The 20,473-nt window shown below is 47.0% G+C and overlaps 1 protein-coding gene across 1 annotated transcript in view; it reads left to right on the forward strand.

Annotated features, from left to right (window-relative positions):
- The first annotated feature begins 1,354 nt into the window (after nt 1–1,354).
- LOC114845087 (NACHT, LRR and PYD domains-containing protein 3-like) overlaps nt 1,355–20,473 on the forward strand; it is a 182,779-nt gene continuing 163,660 nt past the window's right edge. The window contains exon 1 of the mRNA XM_055507034.1: nt 1,355–1,595. The gene's annotated coding sequence lies outside the window, so the exon portion shown is untranslated. The remainder of the gene's footprint in view (nt 1,596–20,473) is intronic.

Below are 20,473 nucleotides of genomic sequence, written 5' to 3' on the forward strand. Positions count from 1 at the left end.
CACCATTTGATAACCAAATGCCTGATGACCCCCCAGGAACAACCCTCAGCCAGAGGCACAGAATCTCATGACAACACGGAAATTCCCACACAATAACAAAAGAAAATAATATCCACACAGTAATCACCTCCTGTATTAACTTGTGCTCTGGCCTGGCCAGCTGTCGCTGCATCTCCTCCAGCTTCTCCTTGGCTGTGGTGCTGGACTTAAAAGACCAGACAATCCTGCGTCCCCTACTCTGGATGTCCTCCAGTTCAGAGGTTTGGGCAAGAGACCTCTTCACCACTAAATTCAGCACATGTGCAAAACACATTATGTGCCAAACATGAAGACTACTGGCACATGCAATCATGTTGGCAGCACAGTCTGTAACCAGGCCGGTCTCAGCCAAGTGAGCTTCAGTGTGGGTGTGGGGAAACTTTTGAACCCCCAAGTCCACATAGGACAGCTCCACCTACAATGTGCAAAGTCAGAGTGGGAAACATGAACCGTAGCAATACACAAAGCTGCAGATACGCAATGTACCTCTTCAGTGATAAAATGGCAGGTTACAGCAAAATAGGCATCCATGTTAATGGACGTCCATTAACAAGCAGAGGACTCCATGTGTCACAGTGAAGTGACAGGTTGGATGAAGTAAGACATGAGACAGTCTGAGAGCAGCTTCTACTGAAAACTCTAAGAATGACATGTCTGCACCAGAATCTAGAAGCCGTGTCCCATCTAGTGTCCAGATCACATCAGTAGCACCACCTTCGTCATCCCCCTCTTCCTCTACCTTCCTCAGCCTCTTCTCTCTGTGTGTGACTTTTAAATTCCCACACTCTTGAAACTATCAAGCTGCTGTCTGCAGCAAGAGAAAGGTGCTCATGCTGTGAGGTTGGAGGCAGAACAAATGGGTTTTATATTAAGTCTCTGTTGAATGTTTTGCTCTGTTTGGTGGCGATAGTGAGTTTATATGAATCACCGTAGGAATAAAATATTTTACATGAAATGGCTCATCATCTGATGTTTATATAGTCACTGAAACATGTGACATAAGTCTGTAATAAAAACGATAAACAAAACATTTCAAAGGCAAAAAAGAGGAGTTCAACATCAGTTTGCAGCAAATGCAGCAACTAACACCTAAAGCTAAAGTTGTGGTTCTTGTTGAATCCATATGTAAGAAAGCAGGACGAACCAACGTCAACTGGTTCCGATCACTGAGGATCCAATCTGCTCAGAACCTGTGAACGAGCCTTTGCTCTGCTCCTCCACCTCCTGGCTCAGTTCTCAGGTGATGTCAGTGAGTTTACTTCCTGTCTCAGTCTGTTCATTGTTACTGAGCTGCTCTAACATCAGTCTGCTTCTCACTGATGACGCCCTGATCCAGAGTCCAGTCCTGCCTCACTCGACTCAACCAGCTGCCTTTAAACAACAAACCCAGTTTGAACCCAGTTCCACCTCAGCCGGTCTCTGACTCCACACACATCTATCACACTGATGCAACATTCAGTGTTATTCACACTGTGAACTGGGTTTTCACAGCTTGTCCTGCTTCTTTTTGGTAACAGTTCAGTGTCAGAGTTGTTGTCTTCTACTCTGGGAAACAAGTAAGTAAGTTCGCTTTCATCGATTCTTTCCCTTCGTCTACAGGATCTTTAGTTTGTGTTTCCTGGTGTAGAAGGTTTGTAGTAATTGTTTGTGTCATATTAAGGTTTAGTTGTGACGTGTATTATATTTATTCAATGAACACGTAATGGAAAAAAAATCTTTCTTCCTTATTCTATGTGGTTATTATATGATTTATGACTTGTGTTCTGCAATTAATATCTTGTGTCTTGGCTTACTTCTGTCTTATGTATTTGACATTTCAACTACATTGTTCAATGGTTGTTTCTGCCTCATAGACTCTGGACTCTAGCTCCCAAACCCAAGGCCGGGGAGTTGTGTCTCTGTGTCTCTCACACCAAGTGTGAGAATGTCAACATCTCCACACACGGTGACAGGGATGAGATGGTGCATGCAGTCTGATTGGGTTACACAGACGTTTCTCCGTAGTCGGACAAAGAGGTTAAAAGGCAGAAACAACTTAAGGATTGTGGGCTCTTTGCATCACACCTCTGTGGTGTTGTAATGGAAAAATTTTGCCTTTGTGCTGTTTCTTATCCAACACATGTGCTGGTTAGGTGCAATACTGAACATTCTCACACAAACAACTAATCTCCTGTGCTGTCGTACATCAAGTCTAAACATCTGATGTTCCATTTGACTGACTAATAATTTATGATATATGTTTGTCTTTTACACCCGGACTCTGGCTCCTTCCTATCTGACTCCCCACCAGACCCAAGGCTGTTAAAGCCAATGCATCTTGTCTTGGAAGCTCGGTGTTCCTTCCTTTGGATAACCAGACACAATGATGCAGGAGTGAGAAAGCAAACATTCTCACTCACAGCGAGATAAAGTGGCACAAACAAATCCATTGCTGCAGAGAGACATTCCAGCCAGAGAAAGGGGTTAAAAGGCAGAGACAACTTAAGGGTTGTGGGCTCTTTGCATCACACCTTCGTGGTGTGTGCACTGATCTCCCAGCTGGTTTTTGGTTTGTTGATGTGCAACATCCATGCTTTTTATTTGCTTTCCCCATTATTTTTATTTTCTTTATTATTTCAATAAATCGCACAAAAGGACAACTCTCTCATCTGCTTCTTTATGGAAAATTTCCACCACAGAAATTGGCGTCTACGAACAGGATCCCGCTGCAGGTCGTCTGGACGGTGTGACCAGGGACGATAGTCCTGAGGACTAGGGTCGCTCAGCCTCCAAACCTCTACAGCTGTTCTGAGTGGGAGGACTGCTCACCCGTCTGGATCGCCTCTGACGAGGTCCAACGAACACAAATCCAACCTCTGCTCTCTACCCGGTGAGAGAGATTCCGTTTTGTTGCGACTTGTTGAAGAAAAAAAAAAAAAAAAAAACGGGTTTGAAATTGGTTTCAGGTACTCCGGATTACTTGGCTCTGATCATTTGGTTTACTTGGCTAAGGCAAATAACAATTAATTCTGAAGCATCCCCAACTAGACTAAAACATAAAAGAAAACATAATTAGGACTAGAGATGATAATATTTCTAAAACGGCTATTTGGCTGAAAACATGCAAAATATAATATTGGGGAAAAAAAATTATAATTTTAAAATTTAATATTCGGGTGAAATTAATTAGGTCAAAGTCTGCCCTGGTGGCTGAGACGGTGGTTGCTAAGGGTTGGCTCGTGGAACCGAGCTTTCGTCTGTACTGAGGATACAGACCAGTGTGCAGATCTGAGCGCAGTCCAAAGGGAGTGGACAAGGAAATAAAAGACGGATTCTGAAATACGGAGCGCGTTTGCAGGGGGAAGTGGTTTTGAGATACGAGGGGCCTGACGGTGAGGGACCACTTCTGAGAACCCTGTCGCTGATCTGAGCGGTTCCCTTTCTACGGAGACGTCCGTGGAAGAGAAATTTCGAAAAAAGGTTCCGGCCGGAACACAAAAAAGTCTAAGGCAGAAAACCGCCGGGACTCTGAAAGATGGGTTCGGGGCGATCTAAGTCTCCACCACCAGACTGCAGCATTACAAAAGTAAAGGTAATTAAAAGTAAAAAGTAAATATGGTTATTAGTGCGTTTCATGTTTCCATGAGTGGGAAACTGGTTATGGGTTCAAAAGGAGAATCACTTAGTGTAAAACAACATACGCACCTTAAAAGAAAAGTTAGATACAAAAGATGAGATTTGAAAAAGCAAAACTATCAAAACTAAACCCCTAAAAGAAACAAGAGATGAAAGTAACAGAAAGAAAGGAGATAACAACTCTGGGGAAGGATTGTTTACACTCTGCCACACACACACACACACACACACACACACACACACACACACACACACACACACACACACACACACACACACACACACACACACACACAATGTCAAGAGCAAATGCTCCCATTGTTTCTGCTCTCTATTCTAATGCAGAACTGAGCGCGATGAGGGTAAATCCGGATCTGGACTCCTTTCCCACCATCAGCAGAAGAACCGAAGGAGAAGAAGCGCCAACCAACAACCAGAACAGGGTGGAAGCTCTGACACCACAGCAGCTGGAGGACACAGACCACAGCATGGACGCCTCACAGACTCCCACAACGTCTGCAGCCATCACGTTCTGGGCTCATCAGATGAACCAACTACTACAAGCGTGTGTGTCTGACACAGACACCTGCTTATGACAATCAGCAAAGGAAAACAAGGACAGAGCAACAGCAGAGAAGACGTGCTCTGACACAGACACTGGTTGAAACAACAGGAGAGGCTTCAGACGTGATCGGCCCAATAGAGCTGCACCTGAGGATCCAGGAAAGGTCTGTCATCGAGGAACAACTGTCCCATTGAAAGGCTTCACCCACTGGCGCTCACATCAGACTGATGGTTGGGGAAGGAGGAAGGTGACGGTTCCTTTTACGTGACGTAGAAGACGGTACCGCAAACATACACACACACACACATTTATACACGCAATGAAGAAACACGCTTACAGCTGATACACGCTCAAATTCATGTTCATGCTTATCTGCTCGCAATGAAGAATCGCTTTTTGCTCAAAAAAAATCCCACAGAGTGATTTTGTTTGTGATGACAAACAGCTAAATGACAACTGCTGCATGACCCTACAGTCTGATGGGTTTAAACAATTTCAATTTACAACAAATTCAGTAATAAAATCCTCCATGTTTCTAAAAAGATTCACTCACTCACAAACGTTACAGGACATCAAATCAAAACACAGGAACTCCACTCCTTACTCTCCTCTCTTTAAACGTAACAATGGTGTAGCATCCAGCTACAACCGCGTACACACCAGCAAGTCTGTGAAACAAAAGACATCCCTTATACTGTATACAAACCAAAACAGGTGGGTCAACTAATTACACAGGAAATGAAAACTCAAACACAGACCCACACCAAAAGTCCCAGGAGCGCCTCTAGCAGTGCGGAGGCAGAATGTCACACAGACTATAAGAAGACTGAAACCGACTGAAACAGACTATTAATGACTATTAGGAAGGAGTAATAATAATTACTGTACGTACCAGACTATTAAAGAAAAACTTATTCTTTCACTGTCTTGTGCAACATCTGACAGCAAGACACCTTAACATTCATTTTGGCTTTCAAACTTATGCCCAGTTAATTTTTTAGGAAGAGATATCATGTGTAGTTTAGGTATTTAATTGATTTCCACTCCAGACAGAGTACAAGTCACATCTACAGACATTCTAAATAATCCCTCTTTTGTTGGTGTTAACTTCAGCTCAGCTGTGCTCTTATCATTGGCTGCTGAGGGGGGGCTGTAACTGAGGCCCTCACACAGGCTGCATCACAGCTTGTTTCCATGTGATACGACCTCCAGAGACGCATCTGACCTGTCCTGTACAGCACATGTGTCTTCTGGTCCTGATGAAAGGTTTGAAGAGTTATGATTTCACACACACACACTCAAACTGACCTCAACTTCCCACTTTTGGGATGAACACAGGTCTGCGCTTGCGATTTCTTTTACTAACGAACAAAAAGATTTTTGACTTTTATTCTACAGTTCCACACGTCCCTCTGTGAAAACATGATGGAGACAGATGACAGGACGTGGGTCCTTTCGTGAACAGATGTCAACGGGGTGGAGACTGGTGAACGACTTCTGACCCCATGTGACGTATTTACCCACATTACATGCTTTTGTTTTTATTTTTATTTTTCAGAGGACGCTCTGACCCAACACTCAGCCTCACAGGAAGCCCTGCTTCCCTGTGGCTCACACAGACATGATGTAGGTTTGATCAGAGGATGTGAACCAGTGGTCATCACACCTAAATCTGACCACAGACCATGTAAACAACAGCACCCTCTGAAAGGAAGCCATAGATGGCGTTACTGCAGACACCACTAAGCTACTGAAACATTGGATGCTACAGGCCACAAAGAGAGCCTGTCTAAATTACAGTTTGTTCAGACAAAGGTTATTTTCTGGGTCATTGTAATTACAGCTGATGGCAAATCCATCTCACCCAACAGATTTGAAGCAATTTGAAACCTGCCTAAACCGTGCACGTAAAAACAGCTTATTTTTTCAAGGTCTTTGTTCTTATTGTAGGAACTTCGTTCGTAACTTTACTGTCTTTGAGGCCCCACTCAGGGTTCTGATGCAGACGTCTTCATCGTCCACTTCTTGTCTCACGTGGACGTCTGAGGCTGAACAACGTTCACTGACCTCATGCTTGCTCTTCAGTCGGCTCCTACTTTGGGTCTCCCTGATCTGACCCTACGCGACCTTTCACTCAAACAGTGAATGAGAAATCAGGTTGTACGACTTCTGTTCTTTTTTGTCCTCATACTGTCTTTGATTCTTTAGGAACAGAAAACATCACATCTCTCCACAGCCCGATGGCTTAGAAATAACACCACCTTACTCAACATGCTGAACATTACTGTCAAGAGGCCGTCTTGAAGTCTACATAGTTGGCCGCGTTGACTGAAGCTACTAAACTAGCAGAAGGAGAGTCTGTTACCATCTACACAGACTCCACAGACGCTCTGTGGAAGCATAGGAAGCTTTTGAAGTCTGATTGCAAACCTATCTCACATCATGATTAGGTTCTGCTTTGCTGGACGCTGTTCTGCTACAGTACCTACAGCTAATGCTGTTTGTAACTGTCCCGCTCACACCATCAGTGACAACTTTGTTTGTGCCGACATGCAGCTGCAGACGCTGCTGCGAAGGTCACTGCCCGACAACCCCTCCCTCTCCTGATCCTCGTTTCCTCTCCAACTCTCTCTACCCTTTCCTTCCTCTCTCCCTGTGCTTTAAACTTTTTCTACCTCACAGGAACGCAGACTCTGGCTGACGCATGGTTCCACCTGTAGCCATGGAGTCTGGTTTGGGCCTGATGGCAGCCGTGCCGCCCAAACACCTTTTTTCCCAAAATTCACATTTCCCAATAGGTGAAAATGGTCGACAGGACCATTACACCATCCAACCAGGGGACTGGGTGATCGTTAAGGAGTTTAGGAGGAAGGACTGGACCTCCAAACGGTGGCGAGGCCCCCTCCAGGACCTTCTGACAACCCACACGGCTGTAAAGATCACAGAAAGAGCGACTTGGATCCACTCCAGCCACTGCAGGAAGGTCCCGGATCCGACAGACGACTCTACATCTACACCACACGGAGAATTCATCACTGATGAAAAGAACTGAGAAGGACGACCCTCGCTGTGCTCACACACGCACTGAGGCGAGGCTGCGTTGACCGTTCAGCTAAAGGTGTGAGCCAAGCGCCGCCTGAAGCTGCGCCGGTGAATCACACTATCAGACCATACATCTACACACACGTTCCTGAGAAAACACACACACGAGCAGCCTTGAGTTGCCGACGCTGGACGACGTGTAGACTCTTCACATCACAGGAGTGACAGTGACTCAGACGACATTGGGAGGAAACCTGGTGGTGATAACGAATCCCAAGTGTCTCTGTGATCAGCTGATCACAACCTGAAGGACTCCAACGAACTGTCAATACTTCAACACACAGGTTGGAAACAATCTAACGCTATTGTTCAACAAGACAAAGCTGATTGTTATGAGACATCAATTGTACCCATGCTGTGTTAGACTTCACTTTGTTACTTGGATTATTGCCTTAATCATATGAGATTTCCCTGTAACTTTACACACTACTTTTGAAGAAGAAAATTTCACAACAACACTGAGTTTGAATATCCTGAAGTTGACTTGGTGTTTGAATTGCTCACAATCACTTTATTCACTGCTACAATTACTTTTTATCCTTCATCTACAGATGATAGACAACACAAGCAGCAAATGCATCATCATTCTGGTTAAATCCCTGATTCTCTTATTCATTCTAGACCCAAATGTATTTAAGATCCGAAAGTTATCCCACTGGTTAGAGGTCTCATCATGCGTGCGACCACAGCAATACTCTCGTATCAAATGACACAATGAACTATGTTCAAAAACCCCAACTCTAATCCACGTAATGACTTTGACGATGGTCTTAGGCTATCTGATCACAAAATATAATCTGATACAAATATGATTATTGGCTTATTTTCTTCACATGCTCATACAGAGCGTATTCTTGTATAACTACCCACCAAAGCAGCTCCCAACCTTTTATCCCTAAGTTACTTGCATTTTATGTGAAGGTGTATTTTGGAATTTTGACTTAATACACTCACTGTTTCATTTGTAAGGGCTGTTATTATTTCAAAATGCAAGGTTTGACAATTTTTATTATTTTAGTGTTTGATTAATGTGTAATCAGAAAGGGGGAATGTAATGGAAAAATTTTGCCTTTGTGCTTTTTCTTATCCAACACAGTCGTCATGTGCTGGTTAGGTGCAATACTGAACATTCTCACACAAACAACTAATCTCCTGTGCCCTGACGCACATCAAGTCTAAACATCTGATGTTTGACTCACTAATAGTTTATGATATATGTTTGTTTTTTACACCTGGACTCTGGCTCCAACCTATCTGACTCCCCACCAGACCCAAGGCTGTTAAAGCGAATGCATCTTGTCTTGGAAGCTCGGTGTTCCTTCCTTTGGATAACAAGACATGACGATGCAGAAGTGAGAAAGCAAACATTCTCACTCACAGCGAGATAAGGTGGCGCAAACAATTCCATTGCTGCAGAGAGACATTCCACCAGAGCCAGAGAAAGGGGTTAAAATGCAGAAGCAACTTGAGGATCGTGGGCTCTTTGCATCACACCTTCGTGGTGTGTGCACTGATCTCCCAGCTGATTTTTGGTTTGTTGATGCGCACGATCAACATCCATGCTTTTTATTTGCTTTCCCCATTATTTTTATTTTCTTTATTATTTCAATAAATAGCACAAAAGGACAACTCTCTCATCTGCTTCTTTATGGGAAATTTTCACCACAGGTGTGTGCACTGATCTCCCAGCTGGTTTCTGGTTTATTGATGTGCACGATCAACATCCATGTTTTTGATTTGCTTTCCCCATTATTTCCATTTTCCTTTTTTTTTTAATTATAAATCACACGACACGAAGACAACTCTCTCATCTGCTTGTTTATGGGAAATTTCCACCACAACACATCAGTTATATTTTCTTGTCTTTTCTTCATGGCACTGACAGCAGTAAAATCCTGTCACACATTACCTGACTTTTTATGTGGAGAAAATTAAACATTTGTGTCATCAGTAGATCTGAATTAAAATCTTAAACATTCATGTTTAACATTTGAAATAAGGAACAATATTTTATTTATTTTTCAGTCTCATTGAGTTTCTTGTTTTTCCTGTTTATCCATCTTCTCATCATGAATTTATAGATGTGTGTTAAGACACGGTTGTTGGACTCTGACCAGAGTTTCAGAGTCTCAGCTGACACCCTGATTTCAGATCAGATAAAACCTAATTGCTGTACAAAGTTCATCTCTTTGTTACATATAAATCAGCTCATACAACTTTAATCCAACAACTTTAATAAATTTACCAAGTCCAAGTCCTCTCTAAGTAGCTTTTCCCCCATAACTCATATGGAGTTAACTTCAATAGTGTACAGTACCCTTTGTCATGATTCATGTTACATGTCACACCCTGTTTTATTTTGTTAACTTCCTGTCACGCTCCGGTTCTCATCACCCACACCTGTTGCTAATTAGTAATCAGCACCTGTACTTAACCTCCACCTCTCACAGACACTAGCCGCCAGATTGTTAGTTCATGTACTCTTTCCAGCATTCTATAGTAGCCATTCGTGTTTTGACCGTGACCGCCTCGACCATTGATTCTTGCCTGAACCCTGTTGATCCCGCAACCTGTGAAAGACCTGTGCCTGATAATCTGACCGTGAGTTTTTGCCTGATCCTTGTCTGTACTGTCGCCAAGTCTGCTCGTGTACCGAACCCTGCCTGGACCTTGATTCTGAGATTGCCTGCTCCTTTGTGTATTGTCTACTGGAACGAACTGTGTATGACCTGGACCGCCTGACTCTGAATCACCGAATAAACCTGCACTCAATCATATCTGTGTTTCTGCGCCGTGCATGTGGGTCCGACACCTGCCCAAGCCTGACAGAACAATCTGGCCAGAAATGGACTCCGCCGGTGCAGAGAACCTCCGAGCTCAGCTCATGGCTCAGGAGCAGCGAGCAGCAGAGCAGGAGGAGAAAACCAACGCCGCTCTCCAGAGATTGGCCGAGTGTGTTTTGCGACAGGAGACGGCGGTGGCAGGATTAACTGAGGCAATGAATCGCCTGACCCAGAGCTCGACGGGAGAGACGAGACCAACCCCGAGCGCCACTGCCGCGGCAGCGCCCCTGGCAGCAGCGGTTCCCATGGCCGTCGCTCCAGACGCCAGGCTAGGCGCCCCGCTACGGTTCTCTGGTGAGTCAGGAGACTGTCGAGCATTTCTCACACAGTGTGAGATTCATTTTGAACTGCATTCACCCGCGTTTCCATCGGAGCGCGCTCGGGTGGCATACGCTATTTCGCATCTGACGGGGGACGCGGAAGCATGGGCGACAGCGGAGTGGCAAAACGGCTCTTCCTGCGTGTGCACCTTCGCCGCGTTCGCCACCGCATTGAAACAGATCTTCCAGGAAGTCACCCCGGGACGCGAAGCGGCTCAGCGGCTGGTGAACATTCGGCAGGGCGGTAGACCGACGGCGAAGTACGCAATCGAGTTCCGCACGCTTGCCGCAGAAGCCGGCTGGGACGCCACCGCACTGGGTGATGTATTTATCCGCGGACTCTCTCGGCGGGTCAAGGACTGCTTGGCAGCGAGGGATTTGCCCAGCAGTTTGGACGCCCTGATCGCCCTGGCGATACAAATTGACCGCAGGCTGGGGAGCAACGAACGGGAGCACCACCGAGAGGAGAGCCTGCGGGAGAACCGTCGACTTCGCACCACGAGTCCCAGGAGGGGGCAACGTGAGCCTGGCGGTCAGTCCGTTCCTCGGAACCCGGAAGTGGGACCGCAGCCAGAGGAACCGATGCAGATCGGCCGCGCACGGCTGTCAGAAGAGGAGAAGCGACGTCGACGCTCCCATGGACTGTGTTTGTATTGCGGTCAGGCCGGGCATCTTGCCCTGCGCTGTCCACTAAAAGACATGGCTCATCGCTAGCACGGAGGGTAGCGGTGAGCCGAACAATTTTAGGTAGCGCCTCCGCTCGTTCATTACCTACGGTAACACTAGTCTCCAGTACCCGAGCCGTCCAGCAGGCGGTCCTCATTGACTCCGGAGCTGATGCCAGTCTGATGGACGCCGGACTTGTGGAGCGACTGGGCATCGCGGCCATTCCCTTGGCTTCTCCCGTGGAGACGGCCGCGCTGGACGGACGACGGCTCTGGAGGGTTACTCATCGAACTGAACCGGTAATAATGACCTTTTCTGACACTCACACCGAGAAGATCACGTTTTTAGTCGTGGAGTCATGCTACCACCCGGTGGTACTGGGCCACACGTGGTTGAGGCTACACAACCCCACACTGGATTGGCGCAAGGGGGAGGTGAGCCGATGGGATTCAGACTGTATGAACACTTGCTTTCAGCCCGCAGTCTCCCGACAGGCACCTGCAGGGGCGACGGCGACAATCGGTGAGGAGATCGAGCAGGCCGATCTGACGGGAGTCCCCGATTGCTACCACGACCTTCGCGCTGTGTTTAGCAAGGTCCGTGCGACCTCCCTTCCGCCCCACCGAAAACATGACTGCGCGATCAACCTGCGCCCAGGGACCACGCCTCCCAAGGGGAGGTTGTATCAGCTTTCTCCCAAGGAAACCCGGGCTATGAAGGAATATCTGGACTCCGCGCTGGCCTCAGGTATCATTCGTCCCTCATCCTCTCCTGCAGGCGCAGGGTTCTTCTTTGTGGGGAAGAAGGACGGTTCCCTGCGTCCCTGCATTGATTACCGGGGTCTCAATGACATCACTGTAAGAGACTCCTACCCTCTTCCCTTATTATCCTCCGCGTTCGAGTTGCTAGCAGGAGCTACTCACTTTACCAAGTTGGACCTCCGTAACGCCTACCACCTGGTTCGGATCCGAGAGGGGGACGAATGGAAGACGGCCTTCAATACCCCGAATGGACACTATGAGTACCTCGTCATGCCCTTTGGTCTGACCAACGCGCCAGCGGTCTTCCAGGCGTTTGTGAACGAGGTACTCGGCCCCATGATAAATGACTTTGTCTTTGTATACCTTGATGATATCCTGGTCTTTTCCCGCTCCGAGGAGGAGCACATTGCTCATGTCCGCCAGGTCCTCAGGAAATTACTTGAACACCGATTATATGTTAAGGCAGAAAAATGTGAATTCCATGCAGACCAGGTCTCGTTTTTAGGATTTATCGTCAGCAGGGACAAGATCGAGATGGACCCAGCCAAGACCCAGGCAGTTCAGGAGTGGCCGGCCCCACAGAGCAGGAAGGAGGTGCAACGCTTCCTAGGATTTGCCAACTTTTATAGAAAGTTCATCAGGAGGTTCAGCAGTATTGCCGCTCCACTGCACGCGCTAACCTCATGTAAGACTGCTTTTCAGTGGACAGGCGAGGCAGAGGAGGCGTTTCAACGTCTGAAACGCAGTTTCGTCACGGCACCCGTGCTGCGGATGCCCGACCCACAGCGGCAGTTCGTGGTGGAGGTCGACGCGTCCAACTCCGGAGTCGGGTCCGTGCTGTCCCAGAGGGATCCCACGGACGGTAGGATCCACCCATGTGCCTTCATGTCCCGCAAGCTATCTCCCGCGGAGCGGAATTACGACATCGGGGACCGAGAACTGCTCGCGGTAAAGGTCTCCCTAGAGGAGTGGAGACACTGGCTGGAGGGGGCAGACCAGCCCTTCCTAGTATATACAGATCATAAGAACCTTGAGTACCTGAGAACGGCGAAGCGGCTGAATTCACGCCAGGCCCGATGGGCACTGTTCTTCAGTCGTTTCAATTTTCACTTGTCGTATCGTCCTGGATCCAAGAATGTGAAACCTGACGTTCTGTCTCGTCTGCATGACGCGCAGCAGGAACCAGCAGAACCAGAGTCCATCCTACCGCCGGGATGCCTGGTGGGGGCAGTCACCTGGTCGGTGGAGCGTCGGGTACGGGAGGCCAACCGCGACCGTCCAGTCCCACGCGGCGTCCCGCCCAACCGGCTGTTCGTGCCACCCGACCTCAGGGGAGAGGTCATCCAGTGGGCTCACGCCTCACTAGTAAGTGGACACCCCGGGGTGGCTGGCACTCTGTTTAGGCTGGGGGAGAGGTTCTGGTGGCCGACGGTGAAGAAGAACGTCCAGGAATACGTCGCCGCATGCCCCACGTGTGCCATGGGCAAGGCGTCGCATCAGCGACCGGCCGGTCTGCTGCGTCCTCTGCCGGTACCGCACCGCCCCTGGTCACACCTAGCCCTGGATTTCGTCACCGGCCTACCACCCTCCCAGGGGAAGACAGTCGTCATGACGGTGGTAGACCGCTTCTCCAGGTTAGCCCACTTTATTTCCCTACCCAAGTTGCCGTCAGCCAAGGCTACGGCCCAAGCCATGCTCGAGCATGTTTTTAAACTCCACGGCTTCCCTTCAGACATTGTGTCGGACCGAGGGCCCCAGTTCGTCTCGCGATTTTGGCGAGAGTTCTGTTCTCTCCTAGGGGCTGAAGTTAGCTTATCGTCAGGGTACCACCCCGAGTCCAATGGACAGGCCGAACGGGCCAATCAGCAGTTGGAGGTAGGATTGCGGCTCCTCGCCTCCAGAAACCCGGGGTCATGGGCCAGCAAACTCGTGTGGGTGGAGTTCGCCCACAACACGCTGCCCTGCGCCTCCACCGGACTGACCCCGTTTCAGTGCGCCTATGGGTTCCAGCCGCCATTATTTCCGGCTTCGGAGCACGAGGTCCACGTCCCGTCGGCGCACGCCCTGGTCCAGCGTTGCCGTCGCACATGGTTGCAGGCACGGCGCACCATGTTGCGGGCACGGGACCAGTACAAGCGGGCGGCCGACCGTAAGCGGACACCGGGCCCAGACTACAAGGTGGGCGATCAGGTCTGGTTATCCACCAGGGACCTCAGGTTGCAGGCCCAGACCCGTAAGTTGACTCCGAAATTCATTGGTCCTTATACTATATCACGAATCATTAATCCTGTCTCTGTGAGGCTCTCGTTGCCCAGGACAATGAAGATCCATCCCACTTTCCACATCAGCCGCCTCAAGCCCTACAGATCGTGCCCCATGGTTCCTCCTCATCAACCGCCTCCTCCTCCTCGGATCGTGGACGGAGGGCCTGTCTACACGGTTCGGGACCTCCGCGACTGCAGACGTCGGGGGCGGGGCTTCCAGTATCTGGTCGACTGGGAGGGCTACGGGCCGGACGAACGCTCTTGGGTGCCGGCCCGGGACATACTGGACAAGTCCCTCATTAGGGACTTTCACGCAGCACATCCTGAGGCCCCGTCCCCGGACGGGATGGGGCAACACAGCCACGGCTCTGCAGACGAGGAGGATTCCGGCGCTGGACCCTCCTCCTGAGGTCCTCCCTCCACCCACCCTGCTTCGTCACCCGGGCGAGGGGGGGAGATTCGAGCCCTCCTCCTGTTTCCTCCCTCCACCCGCCCTGGGCGGGGGGGGAGGGGCTCGTTGGCGCCGTGGAAGACGCCATAGGAGGGGGGGTACTGTCATGATTCATGTTACATGTCACACCCTGTTTTATTTTGTTAACTTCCTGTCACGCTCCGGTTCTCATCACCCACACCTGTTGCTAATTAGTAATCAGCACCTGTACTTAACCTCCACCTCTCACAGACACTAGCCGCCAGATTGTTAGTTCATGTACTCTTTCCAGCATTCTATAGTAGCCATTCGTGTTTTGACCGTGACCGCCTCGACCATTGATTCTTGCCTGAACCCTGTTGATCCCGCAACCTGTGAAAGACCTGTGCCTGATAATCTGACCGTGAGTTTTTGCCTGATCCTTGTCTGTACTGTCGCCAAGTCTGCTCGTGTACCGAACCCTGCCTGGACCTTGATTCTGAGATTGCCTGCTCCTTTGTGTATTGTCTACTGGAACGAACTGTGTATGACCTGGACCGCCTGACTCTGAATCACCGAATAAACCTGCACTCAATCATATCTGTGTTTCTGCGCCGTGCATGTGGGTCCGACACCTGCCCAAGCCTGACACCCTTCCAAGTCATCCACTTGTCTTTTAGACCCAATTCCAACCAGATTACTCAAAAGTTCTACTTTTAATGATATCGTCCATATTAAATCAAATCCAAGCTTTACATATAGGTTATGTATCACAGGCTTTTAAGGTGGCTGTGGTCAAACCTTTATTGAAAAAAACTAGTATGGACCCTGGAGAACTAGCCAACTGTAGGCAAATGAAAATTTACCCTTTATTTCTAAGATACTTGAAAAAAATTGTAGCTAAACAATTCTCTGACCACCTGAGTGGGAATAACCTGTATCAAGATTTTCAGTCAGAAACAGCTCTGGTTAGAGTAACTAATGATCTTCTCTTTGCTTCAGACAATGGTCTAGTTTCTGTCCTTGTCCTGTTAGATCTTAGTGCTGCATTTGATACAATTGATTATAACATTCTATTACAAAGACTAGAACATAGCATCAGAATTAAAGGAGCAGCACTGGGATGGTTTGAATTCTATTTGTTGAACAGATTCCAGTTTGTTCATGTCAACGACAAATCCTCCATATGCACAAGGATTGGAGTACCACAGGGTTCTGTGCTTGGTCCGATACTGTTCAGTCTACAGTACACATGTCTCCTCTAGGTGAAATTATTAAGAAGCATCCTATAAATTTACATTGTTATGCAGATGATACTCAGCTATATCTGTCCTTGGAGCCAAATGAAACAGATCAACTAGTCAAAGTTGTTTAAATAACATCAAATCCTGGATGTTCCAAAACTTCCTTTAACTAAATTCAGATAGAAGCGAAATTCTTATTGTTGGGCCTAAAATCACACAGAGACACGATTGAATCAGATAGCCACCTTGAATGACATAACATTAGCTTCAGATTCTACTGTGAGGAACCTTGGTGTCATCTTTGACCAGGATCTCTCTTTTACGTCATACATTAAACACATACAGAACTGACTACTTTCACCTTAGAAATATAGCTAAAATTAGAAGCATCCTTTCTCAGAGCAATGTAGAGAAACTAATTCATGCATTTGTTACCTCTACCTCATAGTTCCTGTGGTGGAAATTTACCATAAAGAGGCAGACGAGAGAGTTGTCTTTTGTCAGATTTATTATAAAAATAAAGGAAAATAAAAATAATGGGAAAAGCAAATCAAAAACATGGATGTTGATCATGCACATCAACAAACCAGAAACCAGCTGGGGAGATCAGTGAACACACCACAAAGGTGTGATGCAAAGAGCCCACAATCCTCAAGTTTTTTCTGCCTTTTAACCCCTCTGTCTTACGGTGGAACATCTGTGTAGAACCAATCAGACTGCATGCACCATCTCATCCCTGTCGCCGTGTGTGTGAAGATGTTTACATTCTCACACCTGCTGACGTCTAGACGAAGGAGCACTAAGTCTCAACAGAGAGATACAACTCCCCGGCCTTGGGTTTGGGAGCTAGAGTCCAGAGTCTATGAGGCAGAAACAACCATTGAACAATGTAGGTGAAATGTCAAATACATAAAACAGAAGTAAGACAAACCATAAGATATTACTGTAATTGCAGAACATAAGTCATAAATCATATAACAGCATAGAATAAGGAAGAAACATTTTTTTCCATAACACTCCCCCCTTTTGAATACACATTAATCAAAAACTAAGAATAAAAATTGTCAAACATTGCATTCTGTAATAATAAAAAGACCCTTGCAAATGAAACAATGAGTGATTTAACTCATTAAGATTCAAAAATACACCTTCACATAAAATGCAGGTTGGGAGCTGTTTTGGTGGGTAGTTATATAAGAATAACCTCTGTATGAGCATGTGAAAAAAATAAACCAATAATCATATTTGTTCATATGTTGTGATCGGATTCTGAACATAGTGCATTGTGTCATTTGATAAAAGAGTGTTGCTGAGGTCGCACGCATGATGAGACCTCTAACCAGTGTGTCAGGTTTTCGTTCTTGGTTTTATTTTGAAAGGACTTTTCTGTTTTGATTCCAGTTTCCGGTTTTATTTTGTAAGCACTTCCGTTTCTTGTCACACCACAGCAGTTCCCGCTTCACTCCCGGTCCTCATTACACACACCTGTTTTGTATCAGTAATCAACTTCTTGCATTTAACCACCACCTGTCGCCTTAGTTCTCCGCCAGATCGTCGCATGTGAGTTACCGTCAGTTTGTGTTTCATTATCCAGTCCTATCGTATAGCGTGTATCCTGTTTCCGACCGTTGACTCTGATCCTGCCTAGTACCCGTCTGTCTTGTCTGCCGTGATTACCTGACCTGCATGTTGCCGACCTTGTTTGCCTGCCTGACCACGATTCAACGCCGACGTTTGGTATTGTACTGACCCTTCGTGTATGACCTTGTCTGTCCCTGACGCTGCCTCGACCTGATTCTGTTGTAACCACACCTGATCGCCCGTGTATGACCCTGCTTGAACTGGATTTCGTTCCTGGAATAAACCCACCCTTTTACACCGTACGCATCGTGTCCTGGCGCTGTGCATTTGGGTCCTCTATTTGCTGTTCGTGACACAGTGGGATAACGCAACAACCAAGCTAAGAATCACAGCCATCACAATGATAAAGGAAACCGCTGCGGACATGAGGACAGATTTCCATTTTCCAGACATTTTGTCTAGCCAATTCCAAGGGGAAGAACCTATACCAAGGGTGTGCATTCTCATCATTGTCATTTCCTGTTTTGTTTTGCACTACTTCCGTTTTTTTGGTTGTTAACCCATGTCATGTGCTAGTTTTACTTCCGATTGGTTTCACATCACCTGTATGCACTAGACAACCAGTTTAGGTATTTAACCACCAGTACTCACCTCAGATCTCCGTCAGATTGTAGTGATGCATGTCCTCTTTTCAGCAATCAGCGAGACCTTGTTGCCAGACCTTGCCTGATTGTGGACCTTGTCTCAGCCTAGCCCTTTGTTACCGTCGCCGTAGCTATCCTGGTTCTGACCTTGACTGTTTTTTGCCTACTGATCTTGCCTGCTCCTGTTTGCCACCTCGCTTGTTTTCTGGTGTAAACTCTGTTTTCCTGGAAACCTGTAAGTCCATTAAAATCAGATCAAACCTACCTCTTGGTTTCCTGCGCCATGCATGTGGGTCTGATTCATCCGCCCGCCTGACACAGGCCTCTCCAAACATAACACAAACGCCTCCTTTCTCTGCTAACAACATGTCTATGGCCATTCGATTGTACTGTAATAAAGACAATTAATGTATGTTAGCCAAAGGTTTTAGTTGGGGTTCTCTTTCAAATAATCTTAAGATAGTTTACATGCTTTTGGTACATTTGGGTCTAGGTGAATAGGAGAGTCAGGGATTAACCAGAATTATGATGCGTATTTGCTGCTTGTGATGTCTTATAACCTCTGTCATTTGTAGATGACAGATAAAAACTAATTGTATCAGTGAATAAAGTGATTATGAGCAAATTTAACACCAAATTAACTTTAGGATATTTAAACTCAGTGTTGTTTTTCTTTTTTAAAAGTGTGTAAAATTACATGAAAACATCATATGATCAAGGCACATATTAAAGTAACACAAAATGAATTCTAACAGCATACTTACAATGGATGTCTCATAACAATCAGCTTCATCCTGTTGAACAATAGCGTTAGATTGTTTCCAACCTGTGTGTTGACACATTGATTGTTCGTTGGAGTTCTTCAGGTTGTGATCAGCTGATCACAGAGACACTTGGGATTTGTTATCACCGCCAAATTTCCTCCCAATGTCATCTGAGTCACTGTCACTCCTGTGATGTGAAGAGTCTACACGTCGTCCAGCGTCGGCAACTCAAGGCTGCTCGTGTGTGTGTTTTCTCAGGAACGTGTGTGTAGATGTATGGTCTGATAGTGTGATTCACCAGCGCAGCTTCAGTCGGTGCTTGGCTCACACCTTTAGCTGAATGGTCAACGCAGCCCCGCCTCAGTGCATTTGTGAGCACAGCGAGGGTTGTCCTTCTCACTTCTTTTCGTTAGTGGTGGTTTTCTCGTCGTCTGTTGGGTTCGGGACCTTCCTGCAGTAGATGGAGTGGATTCCTCCTGAACTCCTTAACGATCGCTCAGTCCCCTGGTTGGATGGTGTGTAGTGGTCCTGTCGCCTGTTTTCACCTGTTGGGAAATCTGAATTTTGGGGAAAAAGTGTTTTGGTGGCACGGCTTGTCATCAGGCCCAAACCAGACTCCATGGCTACAGGTGGAACCATTAATCTCCCAGAGTCTGTGTTCCTGTGAGGTAGACAATGTTAGAAGCACAGGGAGAGAGGAAGGAGAGGGTAGAGAGACGAAATGAGGAGAGGGAACAAGGATGAGGAGAGGAAACAAAGATCAGGAGAGGAAACAAGGATCAGATCGGGCAGTGACCTCCGCAGCAGCGTCTGCAACTGCATGTCGGCAGAAACAAAGTCATCACTGACAGTGTGAGTTAGACAGTTACAAACAGCATTAGCTGTAGGCAGCAGGACAACGTCCAGGAAAGCAGGAACCTTTTCCTGATGTTAGATACAGTATGTTTACAATCAGACTTCAAAAGTTTCCTATGCTTCCACAGAGCACCAACGTGTGAAAAGCATCTGTGGATCCATGTACTGTAGATGGTAACAGACTCTCCTTCTGCTAGTTTACTAGCTTCAGTCAACGCAGTCAATTCTGCAGCCTCAGTAGTGTCTTAGCAAAGCGCCAGACTTCAAGACAGCCTCTTGATAGCAACGTTCAGCATGTTGAGCAAGATGGTGTTGCATCTAAGCCGTCGGGCTGTAGAAAGATCGGACGTAAAGGATCAAAGACACAGTATGAGGAACCAACAAGGTGACGTCAGAGTAGCCAATGATGTCATGTGATGCCAGCACGGCTTTCTGCTGCAGCCACTGCTCATAGACACCTTGGAAGTTCAGCAGCAGCTGGATGAAGTTTGGCAGGAAAATAGGCTACAGAACAAAAGAACAGAAGTCGTACAACCTGATTTCTCATCCACTGTTTGAGTGAAAGGTCGTGTAGGGTCAGATCAGGAAGACCCAAAGTAGGAGCCGACTGAGAGCAAGCATGAGGTCAGTGAACCTCAGACGTCCATGTGAGACAAGAAGTAGACGATGAAGAATAAGCGGTTTAGAAAATGGATGGATGGATGGATGGATGAATAGTGCCAAATCACAACAAAGTTATCTCAAGGCACTTTACAAAGTAAGGTTTAAAACTTCACACAACTAAACCCAACAAATCCCACA

This window comes from Betta splendens, chromosome 2 (genome assembly GCF_900634795.4).
Source record: "Betta splendens chromosome 2, fBetSpl5.4, whole genome shotgun sequence".
NCBI classification, from domain to species: domain Eukaryota; kingdom Metazoa; phylum Chordata; class Actinopteri; order Anabantiformes; family Osphronemidae; genus Betta; species Betta splendens.